The 20,151-nt window shown below is 37.6% G+C and overlaps 1 protein-coding gene across 1 annotated transcript in view; it reads left to right on the top strand.

Moving 5' to 3' along the window:
• The window catches only part of CHSY3 (chondroitin sulfate synthase 3), a 140,696-nt gene that overhangs the window by 29,338 nt on the left and 91,207 nt on the right, over positions 1-20,151 (top strand). The gene's annotated exons all lie outside the window — the stretch shown is intronic.

Raw genomic sequence — 20,151 nt, 5'->3', positions numbered from 1 at the left:
TGCAAATTGGAAGTTATTTGAAAGTTATTGAAAGGTGTTGTATCCATTATATCACTTTCTGATAATAAAATAGAAAATATATTAAAAGGAATAGTATTCTAAGTTGCTTCAAAAAGGATGGAGTGTTCTGTTGCAAAGCCCCTAGTGATTGAATATAGCCTAGTTACTGAGGATTACTTGGGTTAATTCCATTTTTGTTAGATCTGCTGTACAACAGGGATATAGGTCATCTCTTGAAGCAAAGCAGAAGCTGCAATAGCTGTATGAATTACTGTAGCTGTAGCACCAATCTCCCTCTAGACTGTGTTGAGACAGAAGAATGAAATGGAGACACTGCTGTGCAACAATACACTCTGAGATCAATGTAAAACTTAGGAGATTTATCTCCTTTTTTATGGATTGCTTCTCCTTGTATATAACGTAGTTAAAATAATCCTGCAGCATAAAAAGACCATTTAATTAAATGTGGTCAGGTAATATGGCTTATAATAAATGTCTGATGTGAAAACATAAAATAAATGCAAAAATATTTCAAAACTCTGTGGAGCTGATTATTGCTTTGTGTATTATATAATAAAATCTGGAACCTTTTTAGGAAAGCTGTGTTCTCAAGTATGCTTGTTTAAAAAACTGCCATTTGCTATTAACCAGCCTATGTACTTTTGTAGGCCTGGAAGAGTAATAGAGTGATGTAACTCTATTACTCTATTACTGGAAAAGTCATGAAGAGACTGTGCAATACGTTGTTATAGGAATTCATAATTAAATTTGTGATATGTTTTACCATATCCTGCTCAAGGCTAGATATTTACATCACCTGCTGCTCAGCACAGAGATTACTGCCAATATGGGGTGTTGCTCCCTAGTGGCAATCTTTGGTGTCTACCAAATTCTGGGACAAATTAGTGTGACAAGGCTTCGTGTTGTGCTCTGGGCATTTTTAAGCCCTGGACTAGATTCAGTTATCATGGTGTGTTACTAAATTACTGTCAGTAGGGCAAAACGAAGCAACTTAGTGTACTTAATTAGAAATCCTTCCCAAACTGCTCTTTGAAACTTGATTCTGGAAGCTCATGAATTAGTTTGCTTTCTAAAATGATTCTTCATTTGGCAGTGAATTAAAAGCATATATACAAAGCAAATGAAACCAATCTATTAAAAACAATTAAGGTTGCTTTGTCATGCACTTAAAAATTGAAGCACCAGGATGTAATTTCAATGCATATTGCTTGTGTTAAAATAGAATTTCTAAATAAAGGCTTGCATGTAGGTGTTATTTCAGTGGAAAAATGAAAAATTTGGGTTTAAAGGATACTCATAAAATCATCACAAGCTGGTGGAGCATTCATTGCTGAACAGTAACATATAGTGACCTTGGTAAGGCAGCAGATCATAATTTCTTTTGCCTCTGTTAGGCATTTTGTCCAAAATGGCAACAGTCTTGTAAATGGGGTAATATAATGAGTAATGAATTCTTCTATCTAAAGCATATTTCAATTCCTTAATAATGTGTTATGTAGGCTATAAAACCAGGCCTTAATAACATGCCTTCAAATAGGTTTAGGTAACTTAAAAATTAATTCACTAATTGTCTAGCATTTAATGATGTTTGATATGAAGAAATTTAGACCTATCAGCTGTGGTTTGTGGACCATTGGTTATTTTGTAGTCAGATGCATCTTTGAATAAAACAGAGAATTTGTGTAGCATCATCTAAAGTTGTTCTCTTAATTTCCTCTTCACTTCATGTATCATGTGATGAATCATTACATATTTCTTGGCTTTGAACTTTTGAACACAATTTGGCTTTGACAGCTCATAAATGAAAAATTACTTCTACAGAAGTATAGCAGGCACTCTTTGTTGACAGTGTAAAACTGAAGTACTTCAGGTCTCTGTATCTCAAAAATAACTGACTACAGTCTGCTTTGTCACTTCTGTTTGCTTTCAATATTACTGAGTTGCCATTCAGATAATGCTTTACAAGTTAGAGGAAATTGAGTATTGGTTATGACAGTAGAGTATTCTCAAATGGCTGGAAATATTCCTTCATCAAGTAGTATCTTCAACATATTTAAATTTTTTTTATAAATTGCTTTGTCTCTGTCCAACCTAAAGTATAGAACAATAAATTTTTGGGGTGTTGTTATAAGAGAAGTGTTCAATGGGTTGAAAATACATTTTTCTGTTTCTTTGCGTGGGAGGTAAATTCAAAAATAGTTGGCTGAATTAGAGGTTTACTTTTGTCCTACTTTTAAGAAATAATCCCAGCAACCTTTAAAAACATGCAATCTAAAGGAGAAAATTCTTTTTCGCACTGTTCGGTGGAGGACTGTGTGATAGCTTTTCCAGATGGATGATGTGATGTGTGCTGCACTGTTAGAACAAGTTAGAAGAGAGAGCCAGTGAATAAGATGTTTTTGAGGAGTTAACAATTTATGTGTTACTGGATTAAAGTTTAGGTATGGATGTTTCATGTAAGTAGGTGTCATGTTCAGTATAGCTGAATTACTTGCTTTTGGCTGCATTAGTAAAAATGAGTTAAGAAGGAATTACTGCTGAACAAGTGAAAAGGCATGTATATTTTTTATAGTTTTATAGTTTTCAATGTATAACTTACACCTTTTAAACAAAATCTATATACTGAACTGGAATCAATGCATTTTAAAGCTGTTTGTTTTAGCAGTACAGTATTTAAGACATTCATCTCTGTGTCTAAGCATCAAGGTTCAGTATTACAGTCCCCTAATATTTTACTTGCTAAACCTGTAAGCAGTAATCCCCTTGGGAATACTTCTATGTTCTTATGAAAAGGTTGTGTGTCTGTTTCATTACTTCACATACTCATTTTCTATCATGATGCCACAGTGATGCAGCTTTTTAAAGAATTATTTTGGCTACAGTTAAGAATTTAATTTTTCTAAGTCTTGCACAGGTATAAGGTACTTTATTATAAAATCACAGAATACTTCGTATTGAAAAGGATCTTTAAAGGCCATCTACTCCAACTGCCCTGCAATGGCAAGGATCATCTTCAATTAGATGAGGAGGCTGATCCAGACTGACCTGGAATGTTTCCAGGGAGGGGGCATCTACCACCTCTCTGGACAACATCCTCCAGTATTTCACCACCCTTATTGTGACAAACATCTTCCCTGTGTGTAGCCTAAATTTACCTTTTAGTTTAAAACCTTTACTCTTTGTCCTATCTCAACAACCCTTGCTTAAATCTCTGTGCCCATCTTCCTTGTAAACCCCTTTTAGGTATTGGAAGGCCACAGTGAGGTCATTCCAGTGCCCTCTCTTCTCCAGGCTGAACAATCCCAACTTTCTCAGCCTTTAGTTATTGGAAAGGTGCTCCCTCTGGTTGTTTCTTTGTCTCTCTTCTGGAGTCAAACAGCTCCATGTCCTCCCTATGCTGGGAGCCCAGAGCTGGATGCAGGTTCCAGGTGGGCTCTCCCCAGAGCAGAGCAGAGGGGCAGAATCCCCTCCCTGCCCTGCTGCCCACGCTGCTCTGGATGCAGCCCAGGACACGTTTGGCTCTCTGGGCTGGGAGTCCAGCCTCTCACCCACCAGCTGGTCAGGTTGGACTTGCCCTTGGCAAAGCCATACTGGCTGGCTCAAGTCACCTTCCTGTCGTCCATGTGCCTTAACATAGCTTCTATAAAGATCATCCTAGACACAGAAAGGAGGCTGACAGGTTGGTGGTTCCCAGGATCCTCCTTGCTTCCTTTTCTAAAAATGGATGGATTCTAAAAATTTTTTTCTGGTTTTGTTCACCACAGTCTTCACCTGACTGCCATGGCTTTTCAGATATCATGGAGATACGATATCTGAAATATATCAGAAATAAATCCCCGTGGAGAGGGACTTGGCAACTGTGAGGAATCATAGAGTTGTTTAGGTTGGAAAAGATCTGTAAGATCATTGAGTCCAACCATAAACCCAGCACTGCCAAGTCCAGCATCCTTACATAGGACACCTTCCTTATGCTCTTCCTTGAAAACCTGTTCCTGCTTACACCATGTCTGCATTTGTTTTGTGCCCTTTAGTTTGACGAGGTAGTCTGTGCTCATCCATGCTGGTCTCTGGCCTTGTTTGCCTGATTTCTTGCTCTTAGGGATTGTGCTCTATGGAATGTGCTCTTTAAAATCTGCCAGGCCTGTTCTGCTTCCTTGTCCCTGAGGGCAGATTCCTTGGGCCCTACTGACTAGCTCCTTTAGGTGATGGAAATTTGCTTTCATGTGGTTCAGGACTTTCTTTCCTCTTCACCTTGCCTTCAGGTCTGCAAACTCCACCAGCATGTCTCCACTTCGCTCCAGGCTTGTCTCCAATCTTGGTGTTTCCAAATGGCTCACTTGCATTGGTGACCACCAGGTCCAGCCTTTCATGCCCGCTTGGGTAGAGGCAGGCATGTCTTAAGAAGTTATCCTTCATGCATTCCAGGAGCCTCCTGGGCTGCTCACCATCCAACCTCTACAGTAGATGTCAGGGTGGTCAAAATACCTCAGCAGGAAAAAAGCCTGCAAGCCTTTGATTTAGATTTATTTCCACATTAGTTATTGATTTTTTAAAATATTAGATTGCAATCTACAAATAATGTGTTGATTTATTGCTAACATAGTGTTACTAATAAAGACAACAAGCCTGGATTTTTTTGCCATTTGAAGTAACTGATTATGCCTTATGCACAGCTCTACCCTTTCATTGTTCTCTGTTACTTGATGTCGATCTTGGGTATTCAAATGAAACAGTTCTTTAATAAAAAAACCAAAACCTGATAGGGAACTTGCAGATTTCCGTGAGTTATCTTCTGTTAAAAGCATGAATAAAATTGATTTAATTGTGCAGTCTTGAGAAGACAATTCACATATTTTTGTGGCAGTACATGTGTGTTGTGTTTGGGAATCTGAATGTTGGAAACATGAGGCAACCATTCTGTAAGTATTTAGAACACTCCTACCACCATTTTGAAATGAAGGAATCAAGGAAACAGATTGTGAAATCTGAAGGATAAAACTGCCTTAAACCAAGCAGTTTTGGCAGGAAAATTCAAGAAAGTAAATGCCTGCTTCCCATGACCAAAGTATTTAACCATCTTAGTTATCTAATCTATCTATCTATCTATCTATCTATCTATCTATCTATCTATCTATCTATCTGCTGTGGTTCTTATCACAAATAAATGATTTTACACTAGAGGTCCTAAGCGCTTCTGCTATAAAGAAATACAGCAGCAAAATATATATTTTAATATATCTCCAAATCTTAAAAGAGATACTATAATATTGGTTCCTAATTTTTCTAGAATTTTGTGGAGAAGAATATATTTTTAAAGGGTGATTGTGAGTACTTTGGTATCTAAAGATAGGGATAATGTCTTCTGCATGTCTGATATCTGTTGATGCCTAATGCTACCATACATTTTCTCCTAGATCACTATTTCTTAGCTTCACTGAAATCAAGACAACCATAGTATTTTTCTGAATTTTTCTTAGGGAATTTCTTTGAAGTAAGTGACCAAAAAAACAAAAACAAACAAACAAACTCCCCAAAACACAACAACAAAAAATCAAATACAGCCCCCAAAAAGTAACAACAACAAAACCAACAACAACAAAAAAATCCAGCTTCTGTTCTGCAGAAAAGATGAGATTCTTTTTCTCTGAGGCAAATCTCCTCTAAGGTTTCTTAGTGTCACCTTGTTATTTCAGGAAGCTGACAACAATGCATTACAATGATTGGATTCGTCTGCTGGCACATTCTTACTCAGCTACATTTTTGGCAAGACAAATATAATTATGTTAAATTGGAAGAATGATACCTGATGTCCCATTTGCAAAACCTCTTGCATATCTATCCTGTTTGAAGATGTTATGCCTTGGTATGAGCACTGCAGAATTCTTTCCATTCTTCCACAAACTATGCTTGCATTGAAATTTTCTGGGTATCTGATTTTTTTAAACAATATTTTTAGAAGAATTGTAGAAGTTGAATATTCATGTCAAATGCAGGGCAAATTAGTAACATGCTGTCATTTTATACTGTCTGTTGAAAAGTGTGTTCAGATACACTTCATTATTAATAGAGGGCAAAAACCTTCACATCTGGATATTCCTTGAGCTGAAAAGAGTGTCCAAACCAGTTTATTCTGGATGATGGCTGAACAGTTCAGCTAATTTGGCAATTATTTCCTGGACTGTGGAGATAACTAAACTGTCTGTAGTATCTAGTTTAAACAATCTCAGCATAGTCTTAGGTCTTTTATGATGCACAGAACCATTTATTGTGTGTACATAATTGCCATCAGTCATTTTAAGAATTATGTGGCAACAATACAACAGTGTTCTCAGAACTGTAGTTCTGTTGGCTTCTGTGCTGGGAATCCTGAAGTTATTCATCGTCAGCAAAGATCATGTTTCAGCTTTTTTTTGTGTTCACCCAAGGCAAACATGGTGACAGTTTTGGTGAGACATTTATGTTGAGAAGTAGACTTCCCGAGGAGAACAGACAATTTCCCAAACAGTGAAAATTGGTAATTATAACGGCGGGGTTTTTTCACTGGCTTCCTCCTTAATCAAATCAGGCTTCCATTTGTGTTGTGGGAAGTGTGAAACATATTAGTATTTCAGCCAATACAAGTAGCTGATAACTCATCACTGCATTTGGAGATAGGTGTGACAGGCACAGTGGGCAAAAACTGGTTGTATGTGGAAACACAACCATCACTTTCCCCTTTCTCCTCACCTTTTAAGAATTGATTTCAACGGCAAGTTCTAAATAAGTCCCACTCATGTATTTGTAATTAATTACAAACATGCTCCAGGCAGAGCCCAGGGGTGGATGCTCGTCTGCAAGAAAAACTGGGAGAAGCCCCAAGATGTTTAAGGGCCTGTCTCCCAGGCTAGCAGAGGAGTGTAGTATGGCACTGATGTTGTGATGAGTGTCCAGGTCTTGTTCCTGAAGCACAAGCAAGTATCTGTGAAAGGTGCAGGCTGAGGCCAGGCACACCAGGGAGCTGAGTTACAGGAGCCTGTGTGGTACTGGACAGGCTGAAGAAGAAACAGAGGAAGGCTTTTGTAACCAGTCTCTCATGGTTGATGCTACTCTGAGTAAAGCACCACAGATCCTGATGACCCACGAGAGCAGAGCTCTGGTGCACTCTCCCCTCTCCTGCATAGAAACCAGGATGAGATGAGAATAAAAGCAATGTGGCCAGCAGGTCAAGGGAGGTGCTTTGCTCTGGCAAGACCCCAGCTGGAGCCCTGCATCCAGCTCTAGTGTCCCAGCACAGAAAGGACACGGACCTGTTGGAGTGAGTCCAGAGGAGGCCAGCAAGATGATTAGAAGGATGGAGCACCTTTACTACAAAGAAAAGCTGTAAGAATTGGGGTTCAGCCTGGAGAAGAGAAGGTTTCAGGGGATAGACTTTGAGTACATCAGGGAGCGTACAAGAAAAATGGATAGATTTGCAAGCAACAGGACAAAGGGGAACAGTTTTAGGCTGAAAGAGAGGACAGGTTAACATTAGATATTAAGAATTCTTCATGTAGGGGAGGCAACCTCTGGCCCAGGTTGCCCAGAGAAGTTGAAGTCCCATCCCTGGCAATACTCAAAGCCAGGCTGGATGGGGCTTTGAGCAACCTGGTCTAGTGGAAGGTATTCCAGACCATGACAGGGGGATTGGAACTGTGTGGTCTTCAAGGTACCTTCCAACCCAAAACATTATTTGATTCTAGGATAACTTAAAACTTTGAAGACACCGGTGGGCAAGCTCTGGAGGGAGAAACCACACCTGCAGCACACATTAGAAACCACAAAAAGCAAATATGAGTGCTCATTGTGGGTATCTCTCTGCAATAGAGTACTGACCCATTTGTCAGCCTGACAGGGTTTCACCTGAAGTTTGCTTCTTTCCAGGTGCTATGGCCTGGGATGTCACAGATATCACCTAGGATGCAACCCTAGATACAACCTAGGAGGAACAGGGATTATCGTTCTCTCATGTAGGCATGAATGACACAGCAAACCAGGACTTGGGCAGAATCAAACAAGATGGCAAAGTTCTGGGCAAAAGTATGATTGAAAGGGATTAGTGCTCAGGTTAGCTGATCTCTTTACCAGTAACAGAAAGAGTGTAGGTAGAAAATGTTGGAGCAGCAGCAGTACCATCTGGGCGCTTGACTGTGCTTGCTGTGGATGGCTTCCAGGAAGCACTTTTCAGACTTGCTTTTCTTCCGCCATGACAGACTCTGTAGAGCAAGCCAAAGGTCCTCTTGGAACCTGCATGTGATGGAACCATGAGCAAATTGCACTGGGCAGAGGCTTTGGCTACTGGGGCACCACCTGTTACCAATCTCCATTTTGATATTGAGCCATTGACTGCAGTATTTTCTCTTCGGCTGCTGCTGTCCAGCCAATTCCTTGTCCATGGAATAGTTAGTTCATACAGAAAATCTCTTTCTCTCCAGTTTATTGGCAAGGATGTTGTGTGTAACTAAATCAAAGGTCTGCAGAAGTCTGGGGAGATACTGTTGCTCTTGCCTTTTCCAGCAGCACAGTCACCCTGTTGCAGATGGCAACCAGATTAGTTTGGCACAGTTTTCCACTGGTGAAGCCAAGCTGGCTGACTCCTATCACCTCCCTGTCTACCATATGCCTTGGCACAGTTTCCAAGAGGATGTGTTCCATGATCTTACTGGGCTTAGGATGTTTCTGAGGACCTCCATTTTACCCCTTTCAAAAATGAGTGCAATGTTTCTCTGTTTTTCAGTCACAGGGCTGCCAGGGGTGCTCAGATACACTTGAGAATGGCTAGGCAATGGCATCAGCCATTTCCTTTAAGAACATGGGGTGCATCCTTTTGGATTCTATAGTCTTCTATATGTTTGGGTTCCTCCAATGATCTTACAGTAACAGAAAGGAATTAACTCCCCCAGTCCCTGCCTTAACTTTCAGGGACTTGAGAGTGTGCGAAGACTACCTGCCAAAGAAAATGGAGGCTCTTGCTCTGTATTTGCAGCATCCTGTTTTCTCTTTCCCCTTCTTCCTCCTCCCTACCTTGCTTGGTTAGCATCTGATAATCTGGATTGATTCAGGACACAAATCCTTTTAATTATTTTTTTTCTGGCTCTTTCCATTCTACTACTTCCCTTGCTCCCTATTAAATTTTATGAGCTAGCCTTATCCTTTACCTTTTTTTTCAGATCTGCTTGGTTACAAACTGCTTTTAATCCTGGATTTGGGATAAATAAATCCTGGATTTAACTAAAATTACATCATGCTGCTGAACACCTCAGTGGCGCACATCTTTGTCTGCAGCAGCGCTGCCAGCTTTTGAAGTCGGGTTTGGTAGAATGTTGCAAAAATGTTACAAAGATGTTAACTTTAACACCTTTTTGATGTCATACTCAGTAACGGATTGGAGATAGAAGTTCTTAGTGCATTAGTATTTAAAAAATACATTTTGCCCCTTCCCAGTTTTAGACTTTTGTTAATTTCTGTGATTCACAGTGGAATATTTTCTGCAGTGTATCAGTATTGTTTGCGTTACTACAGTCCTTTATATTTTCAAAGCAAGTCTTCATGCTGTAAGTATATTCAATGCTGCTGATAATAACTAAATAAGATACAAACTCACTCTTGAAGGATGTCTTGAATTTATAAAGTTATGTCATTTTATGATCCTTACTTTCTGCCACTTGATACCACTTTTCAGCTGATGTAAAATCCTTCTATTTATTTGGACAAGCCAAATATGTCGGGAGTTCCTTAGCAAAAGGATGTATGTTGGTTTTCCATCATGGAAGTGATGTTCTAGGAGAGATGTCCCAAAAAGTGTCAAAAAGACAGAATAACAGTAGAGAGCTTTAAGCCTTTATCTGCATATCTGTAATGGGCTTGTGATTTTTGTGGGGTGGCTATTAACCATACACTAGACACTGGGTGAATGTGTAAAGGATAATACAAAGACACACTGTCTAGACAACTGTTTTTGTCCTTAAGCATTGCACCTTTTCACTGACAGGTCTTAATTACACAGAAAGTTTAGATTTTGCTATGATAAAGGCCTGAAGAGTCACAGCCAAAATTATCATTTGTATTTGGAATCCTTTTAATTTAGTCTGTAGGGGAGTAATTTATCTCAAAATATTTGTTTTAGGCTTCTGATAGATGAAAAGCAGCAAATAAGAGTTCAAAGTGAATAAAACCTGACAAAAAAAGAGATGCCTCTTAATATGAAATCCTGCCCAAGCTGTAAGTGATGCTGAAAGGCTGTTAAAAATTGCCTCTGTGAGTTATGCTGTCATATTTTACTGTGTTTTAAAGGTGTGCAGTTAGGGATATAATTACGCATTTTATAAAGGTGTGTGTGCTGTGCCTGGTTAGCCACATAATTTGTGAGAAATTTTCTATTTTGTACTTGCTGTCGCTATATATTTAAACTTGGTATGCTGCATGCTTTTAGAAGGAATTGGGTATATTTTTAATGAATGTAAATAATTTCAATGATTTTTAATTTATCCTTTTTTAAAGGATAAATAATTTAAAAACTAAATTAAGTGTTATTCATCTGAAATTTCAAGGATTTCAGTGTATTAAAGGTAGTGTTTTCTTTGCATGAGGATGTACTGACTGATTGGATCGTCGCACTCTGCAAATCTCTTGAAAGGTTCAAGACTTTAGGCAGCACAGAATAAGCAGAGTTGTTGGAAAGTTTAAAGCAGAGGCAAAGATTGCTTGTAACTGGTTGGAAGCCCTAAAATATATACTTATTAAGATCTTGATATGATCATTCTGTACCACTTAATGTGTTTGAGTGGGCTTGGTCATGTGGGGGTAACAGTTTAATTTTATGATCTGAAATGTCTTTTCCACCCAAATTCTGTGATTCTATGAAATACTATAGATATGATATACAGTAGGCTGTGGAGTTATGAATTAATTATTTTAAATTTTAGGCAAACTAGTTATGTTGCGAAGACAAATGAAACAGCAGTGTGGTCTGCTGGAGGAATACAATCCTTGTGAATTAGAGTGTATTGTGTTATAACAGAAGTTTGGGAACTCACTAAAATGTGGGTAATGTGGTGCCTTTGAGCTTAAAACAATATTTGCTAATGTTTTTTTTAAATCTGCTTTTGCATTATGGGAAAAAAGGGAAAAGTAAAGAACAAAAAAGTGGTATTAAAAGATAGGATGCTTCTTCCTCTCCTTTCTTTATTTTTTAAAATGAAATGTAGGGTGGCTAGAAGAACCCTTGAGCCATCTTCATTTCCACATTGTAAATCAGTAATATTTGTAAACCAGTAATAATAACATAATAATTTATATTGCCTAAAAAAAAGAGAAAATAGTATGTTGGAAGAAAAGAAATACTGATGATACCCTTAAGTAAAGTTCTCTTAAAAAACAAAATCTTCTTTTATTTTAATCTACGTAGCATCATGGCTCTTTGTTTATGATCAGACATGTTGTTTCTATTTGGCAGTTATCCTAAAGTTCTGCAGAACAAATTTCACTCAAAACTTGGAGTTGTAATTACTTCCCAATTACATTTCTGATGAGTACTGTTGCAACCATATGTTACTTTTGGTTTGCACATGACTTTCCTAGGATCACTGGTTTTTTTGCTTTGAATCAGGACACAGAGGTGATGGAGTACAGCTTGGGAACTAAATTCATCAGCACCAACACTGTCAGTAACAGAGGAAGTCTGTTTGCCTGAAAGGATGAAGAATGTGGCCTGGAAACCTAGTGGAAAACTCTGAAAGCAGTATCAGGATTGAAAAATGGGAACCTGATTTTAAGGGCCTTTGCTGGAAGAAATAAATTTTTGACGCAACAGATCTGAGAGAATTTAATAAATGCTGCTGAGTGAAGATAATTTTATTTTTCATGATAATTCCTGAGATGGATATTGCCTATCTTGGCTCTCAGCCTAGACTAAATTTGCAATACTTCCAGCTAGGAAAGCTTTTGGTCTACCACCTGGGCATCTTTTGCATGGAATCTGTGAGAAAAGATATAGTGAACATCCAAATGCTTTTTCTGAGTCACATCACTCAAGGACCAAATCAAAGCACCAAATGCTTTTGAGTCACACTTAATGGTATTTTTTTTCTGAGGCATGTGTCTCTAAAGGATTGTGAGTTAAAGTCATTGCTTCATATAATCATTATAATCCTGGTCCCCATGGTCTTCAGTTGGAAAATTCAATACTAGCTTTAAGGGATTACATCTGAAATACTGCAAAAATTGTTTCAGTGAGCTAAATTTTGTAATGTTTGAGGATTAGTTCTTGTGTGTAGCTCATTCATACCCATGGATAGACAGGAAAAAAAATCAAGTGATCTCTTTACAACTGAGGAATGAATACCTACATGGGGAGTATAACTGATGAAAACAATGAAACGCAGTGTTGAATCACAGATACAATCTGAAAACAGCTGTATGAATTCAGATTCAAAACACGTTCTAATGTCATGCTTAGAATGAGGAAAACCAAAGCATTTTAACCACTTGCAGCTGAGTTGTAGGCCACAGAGAGGCACTCAAGCAGACATTGTCATTTTCCAGCTTTGTACTCCTCCCAGGGTTTTCCCTCTGTTTGAGTTTTGGAAGTTGTGACTCCTGAATTGATGAAATTTCTTAACAGAAAAAATTCCCAGAAAAATCACCCCGCCCCCTCACTGTGAAGTACCATATAGTGTTGGGAGAGCTTTTTTGTTTTGTTTTCCACCAAGTACAATTCTGCAGTTGTAATATTTTGATCCAATATGTGTCTATTTCAAGCAAGTCTCAATTTGGTCAACTGGAAGTGTGTGTGGGAAATGGAGAGTACCATACTTCTATCGGCTAGAGTCACAGTGATCGTTGGCTGACTAGACAGTGCTTTTTCCAGCAATTTTGATCAACTGGTATTTCTTTAGCACTTGGTGGGGACAGTTTTCATATTTTATATTAAATCATAGTGGTGGGATTTAAAGCAAAGTCATGCTTTCAGTACAGTAGTGAGTTTTTGGGAGGTCTGTGTTTTAGACTCATGAAGAAAAATCAAATTGCAGGAACTGATCAACTTGAGTCATTATGATATAGAAACTTCAGTAGGTCTTTCCTACCATGTTTAAAGGGAGTGCACAGCATACTCTGAAGAACTGAAAAGTACTTAAATATATTTAGTGGGCCAGAACAGGGCATGTGTTGTTTTTTTTCCAGTCAAGTAGCTTAGCCACAGGTATTCAGACTCTGGTATATAGTGTGTGGTTTTCTTTTTTAGGTGAGTTCACATAATTTTCACTAAGTTAATTGAGCTAGTGGTAGAGGTATCTTCTGCTCCAGAATCAGAAAGTTGTGACATTTCTGTTTCTTGAGTTCCCAAATGAATTGGCATTTGGAAACTTAATTTCAGTTTTATGTGAAAATATGCAGTGTGCCAAAAAAAGCTTTCAGTCAAACAAGGTATATCATTCAGTCTGAAACTAAATACGGCCATGGTCTGCATTGACTTTTTCCTGTGGGGAAAATGAAAAGAAAGCCTTCACCTCAGACCCTGGAAAGTTGATGAAATGGCTTTCACTGTGGATGGCTCATCCTGGAGGCCATCTCTGAGCATGTGGAAGACAGTAGTAGTAGTCAGAGTAGTCAGCATGGAATTGTTAAAGCAACCTGATTGCCTTCCATGGTAGGAAAGCTGATAGACTGGGGAGAGAGCAATGGTTGTTGCCTACCTAGACCTTCAGCAAGGCTTTTGGCACTGTCTCCCATGATGTCCTCATAAGCAAACTCATGAAGTGCCAGCTGGACCAGTGGACAGTGGGTTGATAAATCACTGAATGGCAGAGCTCAGAGAGTAATGATCAGTGGCACAGAGTCTAGTTGGAGGCATGTCACTAGTGGCGTCCTTCAAAGGTTGAAGCTTACTCCAATATTATGGCATCTTTCAAGAGAATGTAGCAGTGTTGGATGCCAGAGGATCTGGTTATTTTAATTGAGGTGGCAGGAAATTATTCTGGTTTTGTGCATTAAAATAAGATAGATTAAAACAGTTATGTTTATAAGGTTTTGAAGAGCTATTATAATTTCATGTAGCCATTTATGTGTAGAGTTTTGTAAATTGTCTTTAATCTCTAGCCTACTCACTTTGATGAGGAGACATACATTATGGAAGCAATAATAATTGTATATTTAAAAATCCAGCTACTGTAATATGCTTTGAAGCAGTGCAAGTGTTTGTGATACTAGAATTCTGTTCTGACAGCCTTGAGGTGATAATAGTAATTATTGGAAAACTGAACAACTGTGTGTGCACTGCTGAACTTTACTCTTACTCATTGATAGTGGTTTGCTTCTGCGCACTTGAGAACTGAGTTTTATGGTTACTTCTATGAAGCAGCTCCACATTCTGATAACTGACTCTGCTTTGGCAGGAAGAGAAGGAGCAATTGCCACAGATAGGATTAGTAAAACCTCGGGATTATACAGAGAGAGATGGAAGCAGGTACATTGTAGAATTTTTAGCTTTATTGTAGTACAATTAGGTTTCAAGTTTCCTTTCTGCTCTTAAAACCTGTGGGCTTTCCCCAGTTAGCCACAGCCTCTCCTGCTCTTATTTGGGATGATCTGTGCTTGCTGGTCCCTAAATCAATTGATAATCCTTTGTAATCTGGGAAGTAGAATTATCTTATCACTTAAGCAATTTTGATATATTCATGAAAGGCATCAAGGAGCAATGCAGTCTTAATTGTGTGACTCATCCATAGAGCACCTTTAAATGCAGATGTACTATAAAAATTGGTTACACAAAGACAACCTTAAAAATTACAGCTTCACCGTCAGTCTTTTGGGAACCACATCCTACTATTTTCTGTGGGCTTTTGTGAAGTTATTCTGTAGTTTCCTGACAATATGCACCTTAAAACACAAGGTTGGCCAAGTTATGTGGAAAATTGGAAGTCACTCTACTTTATTCCAAAAGTTTGAGTTAGCATATGCTCTTCCCTCCTGTTCAAGCCATGTCACAGGTCACTGTGTAATGAAAAAAAAGAACATGGAGTATAGCAATCAGAACACAACTTGAATATTTTAACTGCAATATTTAGCTTTGACATTGTGACATGGGTTAATAAGAGGCCAGTATTTTGAAACACTTAAGACTTGATTAAAGCAAATCTGTGACCTAAAGTATGGGGAAAAAGGTACTCAGGTGGTCATGTGATTCTTGGTATCTTGTCAGACCACAGTAGCTCTTCAAGTATAATTTCAGAATATTTGAATTTTGTGCTTTACTTGTGTATATGCAGCATGAAACTGCGGTATATTCTTCTTTGTTACAATGCAGCTTTTTATAGAAACATCCAGAATCTCTACACATATGGTAGAGACTTTTTTCTGGTGATCTCTGCCCAGAAGAAAAAAAGCCAGTGTTTTTATTTTTAAATCTGGGGCCTCCAAGAGTTACTCGAGGCTTGTCTGACAACAGATACTTCACAGCTGTTGGTGTCTTTCTTGGTCATCTCAATGCTACACATCAACTCTCTGATGTTAAGCACATAAAAGTAAGGTCCAGATCCTTTGTGGGATGAACTTAAATGCTGAAGGCTGAGATGTGAATTCTCACCTATGCTTCTAGGTCAGCAAAATACCCTAATCACCTGATGTCAAGTGCTTGCTTTATTACTGTTCATGTCTGAATGCATTTACATTGGCAGACCTTAGGAGCTGTCATTCATTTTTGAGGCTGTTTAGATTTAATGGTGTGTTTTAGTGCTGCAAAATTTTCATTACCTCTAATACCAAACCTGTCACATTAAGATTTCTGGCATATCTCTCTTTTAATTATTTTATCTGTCTTAGCAAACTGAGGCAGTGAGAGAGGAAGAAAACATTCAGTGTTGCAGTTTTTATTTTATTTTTAAGCTCTTTATCCTTTTGATGAATTGTGCAGTGAAATTAACAGTGTAATTTGGGAAAACTTATGCTTTATGATGGTAGAAGCCCAAGACAGTCATTTCTACAGTCAGTATCATTGCAATTTTTTACATGGGATTCTGAAAGTGTCTTTCTGGAAACCTTGGGACTAAAGCCTGATGTGAAAACAATAACTTTGAGTATGGCCCTCATCTTTCTTGAGTATGTTATTAGCTAGCATGGACCTCTGAACAGTTATGGTGTCCAAGGGTAAGTAGTCACTAAGATCAAAGGTGACAGCTTTTGGCATTGGAATGCAGGTCCTAAAGTACAGAAAAGAGGAAGAAGGAAGGTAGGAAACAGAGTAACAGTCGTCTGCCAGGTATGAGGCAGAAGACTTTGGAGAAGTTTTTCAAATAGAATAAAGTAGAGAAGAAAGTACTCAAAATAACAGGATGACTGTGCAAGTTCAGCATGATATATGGACTTTTAAACTTGGCCTTTGATACCTGTCATCAAGTGCTGCAGAAGTGACATTTTTTTATAATGTACCTGTTTTTCTTGCAAAACTTAATTTTGTTGCTCTTCTACCAGTATGTTTCTCTGTTGCTTATTAGTTAGGTTATATTTATTAATATTTTAAAAACTTTTTGAATCAGAAACTTCTCTCAAGAGTGTGAAACACGCATCTTAGGTGTTCTATATTTGCAACTACTCCTGTTGCTATTTAAGCAATTACTCCTGTGCTTTGTTGGAAAGACTTACATTTCTCACTTGAATCTCTGCCATGGTGCATTTTATGAAGTTCTTAATAACTGGCTCTATCAAGCAGTTACAGCTTTTTAGATAAGCAGACTATAAATCAATGACTTTTTAAGTGGCAGCCTTAACACATGTGTCTGTTAATTGCTTTGGTGATGCTAGAAAAGTGGTATGTGTATATCGGAAGAGCAGGAAGAGCTGGTGAAAAAAAGAGAAAGAACACTGAATTTCATTCATTATGCATGAAGGCAATAAGTAACAGTGAGTGAAAAGTAGCAATTTGGAGTTGTTCTGAAATTGTAAGTGTAAAAACACTAACTTGGGGAAAAGGAGGACCAAATAGAAGCAGTTTTCTCTAGGTAAATAGCAATTTCCTGGATGTGATTTCTTGATTTTACTCTGAGATACTAAAAAATAATTCATTAAATGAGAAAAAAACCCTTTTTACACAAATAAGTTTTGGACTGCTGTGTGATTGTTTGACCTTGAAACATCAAGCTTGTGGAGGATAAATCTCTTGTTAACATGTCTTGCACTTTCACTAACTGGATGACATTGGATACCCCTAAATAGTCCAGAGCTTCTGCCAGGAAAAGACCATGAAGTTTGTCCAAAAAACAGATCCAAAGCAGGCTGTTTTTTCAACAGTCTGACATTTTTGCATAAAAACCAGGAAATTCACATAGGCCAAAATTATTCTGATCTTGAAAATGAAGGCAGTTTTAACTAGAGGAGACACTTCAAATTGGAAAATGGTATATTTTGTCTTTTGCTGAGTAACATTTGCCTTGATTTTAAAGTACAAATATTTCCAATGTGATTTTATAATCACAGTAAGTGGAACACAGTGCATAGCTACTACTCTTAATTTAATTTGATCAGATTTTTTTTTGTTTCACCATGGAATGGAATTTAGAAATGTGGCTTTTTCTATCACTTTTAATTTTAGTACATGCTAGAATGTGAGATATTAGAGCACACAAATTTTAAATCCAGCTGAGGACATTGGCAAATTACTATATTGTAAAAGCAGATGGAAAATTAATCTTTCATGCAAGTCAATAAAATAAAAAGTTAAACCTTAATTATAATCTTGCCTGCTGCTGCTGTTGTATCAAAAATTATGCTACAGCTACGCCTATGGCATTTTTCATGGAGCACTCTGTCAGTGACTTCTATCCAATGACAAATTGTCCTTACTTCATTCTTATAGAGGTACTACTCAAGAAATAAAGATGCTAATTTTTATTAGGCATTTTCCTGCTTGGAAGAATTTCCCTTTTATTGTAATTAGTCATTACATTCATTGAGGAATTGCTTTGAATTGTAACAAGTTCAACTAGCATTTGTAACAAATTTTATTACTAGAAGTTTTTATCACTAGGAGTTTTTATTGATAGAAGTTTTGGGAATGATTTGGGAATGATTTATTTTTTATAAATGTGGAAAATTGCATCATTTTATAAATCATAAAACATGTTACTGATAGGCTCCATTATTAGATTTAATTGATTTATATGAATAATATCTTTACACTGGTGATTTTTTTTAATAGATATAAGCTTATGTAGAATTTCTGCAATTGAAAAGGAAAAATGGAAATTGATGGGACTGAAGACTAATCAAAATTAATTCCTTTCCAGAATCTTAATGTTGCCACTTGGCCACTGGATTTTGATTTTCAGTTGCCTCGTGGATTAAACGGCTCTGCAGAAGAGCAGTCTTTTCTTAAAGAGCAGGACGTTTTTCCATTCATTTTAAAATGTCTCTCATTTGTCAGCCTTTCCTCCCTTTTTTTATCCCAGGGACTGACCCAGCACCTGGAGTGCCTCATTTGACTCTCTGAAATCAGATGAAATGTATTCTGGGACTGAGAATGTGAGAGGGTGCTATGTGAATAGTATTCACGCTTACTTAATTACATGCACACATGATGTTTCTTTTGTGGCTCCATTGTGAATATTTGGTACAGATACTTGGGCTTTGTAAACTCTGACAGTTTCATTTTCAGGAATCTTACACACATCTGCTGTCATTCATCTGAGATATGAGCATCTTTTGCTGCTGCAAGAATGGTATTTTCCTTTCCCTGTAATCCTTCTGTGTTTGTGAAGGGCAGTCCTTGTGTCTTCAGAATTATTCTACTTTAAATGATTTCAAAGTAACCTGGTGTCTCATGTGTTTTCTGAAAACTAAGGATATAGATGTTGTGTAATTAGTATAGCAGCTATTATAGGTTGTTTCTCAATTAGGGTTTTCCCTTTTTAATTTTTTAAAATTTGTTTTGAATGTTCCCTTACTGCATTAAAGTATCTGATTATTTTAGCTGAATTAGAAAATAATTTAATCTTAATGGTGTTTCATAATTTTCAAATACTGTTTCTTGAATATCAGTGGCTTAATTGCTATTTGGCTAACTTCTCAGTAAGGAGAAGATTTTGCAGAAAAATATGTGAAAACATTGTTAAGTATAATTCAGTAATCCTCTTATCTAATCTTGCTGCAGCTTAACTGTGAGGTAGTGTTCCCTTCTGACACAATTGTATAATTGCTATTTTTTGAGCAATCCTTTCTGAGGATTTCAATCAGTGTAAAACTGTGTTTCTTGCAGAGCAATAAAATATATGTGTCAAAACTATAATGACTTCCAATTCCATTCAAATACCTTGGTTATATGAGTTCTTCTGTATGGCACACTTCAGGATAGTAGAGAGCTCCATGAAGAAGCTTGGATAACAGAGGTGCAGGAGTGTATGAGGTGAGTTTGTGTGCAGTAATGTAGCCTGCATAACATGAGTTTTGGTAAATTTTTGGATGGTATCATGTAGTACACTGTAATTGTAAGCCAAAAATATCCAGCTATGTTTGCGGCTGGTGCAATATAAAACCAGAATTATAGTGAAGCAGGTCAACAACCTGAGCAGTTGAGAAAAACAGAGAATAACCCTTTACATTCTTTATTTCTGTGACTTATAAGTAATTAACTCCTGTCATCTTCTTTCACAGTTGATTTCAGCACAGGGAGAAGGATCTGAGATCCTTCTTCTTTCCCCTCTGTTGGCAGCACTAGTGAAAGCTGTAGGAGACTTCTTTACAAGCAGCTGTACCTGTAATTATGCTGGTCCATCTATAATGAAGGCATGAAAATCAGTGTGTTCAGATCTGGCTTAAAAACAGTCCTGGAAAATCTTATGAACAATCAAGTGTTCCCCTCAAATCTTCCTTTTGCTTCAGGGCACGCAGCTGCAATTGCTGAGACATCCACAGCCATGTCTCCACAAGTGTGTTAGATCCAGGGCACGGTTAGAGTTCATTAGCTCACTACAAGGAATAGGAAGTTTTAATCCTGATAACAAGTTCCTAAGGTTTAATTTTATTGTTCAGAATACAAGCATAATGTTTGTCTTTAATCACTTAAGTCCTCTTGTCCTCTAGATGATACTGATACTGATGGCCTGTAAACTATGCTAAACTTTTTTC

Source organism: Zonotrichia leucophrys, chromosome Z (genome assembly GCF_028769735.1).
Source record: "Zonotrichia leucophrys gambelii isolate GWCS_2022_RI chromosome Z, RI_Zleu_2.0, whole genome shotgun sequence".
Lineage (NCBI taxonomy): Eukaryota > Metazoa > Chordata > Aves > Passeriformes > Passerellidae > Zonotrichia > Zonotrichia leucophrys.
Note: the sequence above shows the minus strand (reverse complement) of the source record. Positions and strands in the feature narration are given on the sequence as shown.